This window comes from Coenobita brevimanus, chromosome 90 (assembly GCF_032717465.1).
Source record: "Coenobita brevimanus isolate Jiangsu-jjx chromosome 90, ASM3271746v2, whole genome shotgun sequence".
Lineage (NCBI taxonomy): Eukaryota > Metazoa > Arthropoda > Malacostraca > Decapoda > Coenobitidae > Coenobita > Coenobita brevimanus.
Window position 1 is genome coordinate 14,179,648 of NC_137043.1, and position 2,766 is coordinate 14,182,413.

The window sequence follows — 2,766 nt, forward strand, 5'->3', positions numbered from 1 at the left end:
GCCAAGCTCCCCCCTTAAGCAGTTCTCCCACCGGCTCGACCAGTTCCAGGAAACCGGTGGCATGGAATTGTTGCGTGCCACAGGTTGCACGGACTAAGGCAAAATAAGTATAGTATATTATATATTATTGTAATACATATAATAGTATATATTTATATGACAATATTATATATATTGCCTTATTATAAAATCAATATAGCCATATTTATTTGGCCTTGGTCAGCGCGACCTGTGACATAACAATTTTCCGTGCGATCATTTTCATGCATCTGGCTGAGCCGATGGGAGAGCCACCTTACTCCTGACACATTTTTCCCCGCACCCAACTCCGTACCCAGCCATCTATGGGATGAACTCTGACTCTGACGGAGGTTCACTACGGACGAAGAGAGTTGATGATCCGAACTTTCGTCGAGCATGTACACACGAACACTGTTGCCAGCACCCGTTACCCACCTCTCGCGGCTAGGTGGCCCAGGTGGAAAGTTTGGCGACTGTACCTACCAAGCGGCTTAGGCTGTCTGGTACAGATTGTATGTAGGGTGAGAAGTACTTGTAAGCGTAATTGTAGTGTTGGAGTGGCTTTGGATGTGTGTGTAGTCTATGAACCAAGTGTAATCGGCCTGTGCAAGCCAACTGGATGCAAGCATACTTTACAGTAAGCCACACTGGTTCAACCACAGCACCCCTTGTGTCCACCAAGCAGTACGTGGCCAGGAGAATGCTCCCAATGTTATATATATATATATATATATATATATATATATATATATATATATATATGTATATATATATATATATATATATATATATGTATGTATATATATATATATATATATATATATATACATATATATATATATATATATATATATATATATATATATATATTTAGCAGAACAGAGGAAGGAAAAAGAAATGAATAAAAAAAAATAATAATCCATACAACAGATTACTGGTGTCCTCTGTTCATAAAATATCGGTAACAGTTAGACTTGAACAGCTGTAGGTTGAAGATTGGAGGGAAACAACTCTGGGGAAGCGAGTTCCATAGAGATGCAGTTCGGGGAATGAAAGAATTCTGATAGGCAGAAGTTCTGCAATATGGCTGAGTGACATTCCTGTCATGAGCGCTACCAGCTGCCCGTGTAGAACGAGGGAAGGCATGGAGAGGTGGCACCAAGGATGCAACTTCATCTGAGTATTTGCCATAAAAATATCTGTAAAATAATGCAAGGGAGGCAACAATCCTTCTTACTTGTAGGGGAGGTAGTTTATATGTAATGGCAGGATTGTTAATTTTTCTAACAGCCTTGTTCTGAATTTTGTCTAGTTGTTTTAATGCAACCTCTCCACATCCATTTCACAAGGGTGAGCAATATTCAGGCTGAGAGCGCACATGACCCTATAAATTATAGCTAACTGCTCGTCAGTGAAGAAGTTACGGACTCTGTATATTAATCCAAGTTTCTTTGAAGCGGTTTTAGGAAGTGATCTAACATGAGAGGTCCAGCTGAGGGAATTGTTGGGACGCCGAGAATATCAATTCTTTTGGAGATGGGAATATCAGTAGTACTCAAGGTACTATACGAATCTGGCAATATCTGTCTATTAGTAAATTGTATATATTTAGCTTTACTAGCACTAAATGCGACAAGGTTGTTTTGTCCCCATTCGCTGATCGTAGATAGGTCTTGATTTATGGAGATGGCTATACTGAGTTGAGAGGTAGAGATATTAGACTTTGTAAATGGGCGTCTGACTGTGAATGAACTATGTACTGTTGAGTCATCTGCATATGAGTAGATGGGATTGTGGGTGACAGATAAGAGATCATTGATATGAACCAGGAACAGGGTTGGGGCCAGAACTGATCCCTGTGGCACGCCGGCGTTAATTGAGTGGAAATTGGAATATGCATCATCTACTTTTACTCTTATTTTCCTGTCACTGAGAAATGAGAACAAAGGAACAAAAGACGTTAGTCCATAGCAAGGGAGTTTGGACAGCAGGGAATGGTGCCATACTCTATCGAAAGCTTTAGAAATATCAAGGGCTACTGCATGAGTTTCTCCATGTAGGTCAATTGATTGATGGATGGTATGAGTTAGGAGATTATGTCAATGGTGGATCTTTTGTGGCGAAAACCATATTGTCTATCACTAATTAAGTTGTTAGATTCAAGATGTTTAACAATGTGCTTATTAATTAAAGTTTCAAATACCTTACCAGGAGCAGATGTGACTGCTATTGGTCTATAATCAGAGGAGTCAGAGGAACTCCCTTTCTTCGGAATTGGGAGGATATTGGCTTCTTTCCATGAATTTGGGAATATGCATAATCTGAATAATTTAGCTAGAACAAAGGCAAGTTCAGGGGAACACTTTTTCGAAACAATTGGCGGAATTCTATCTGGGCCTGGGGCTTTGTTGGCGGGTAAATTGTCTAGGATGGATTTTACATATCTTGTCTGTATTTTAAGTGGAACAATTTCGGGAGAGTCAAGTTCTAGTACTGGGATGTTCTGGCTGACATTGTCTATGGTGGAATTACTGGGAAATGTACTGGCAAAAATATCTGTTTTCGCACGTGGGTCATTTGTAATGTTGCCGTCTGAAGATTTCAGTGGGGGAATGGATGATGATTTGTTAAAGTTATTACTGAAAGAATTAAGAGTTGACCAAAATATTCTATTGTCACTAGGGTTGTTAAGTAGTTTTGATGCTTGCCTTTGAAAAAGTTTGATTTAGCTAGATTTATTACGGC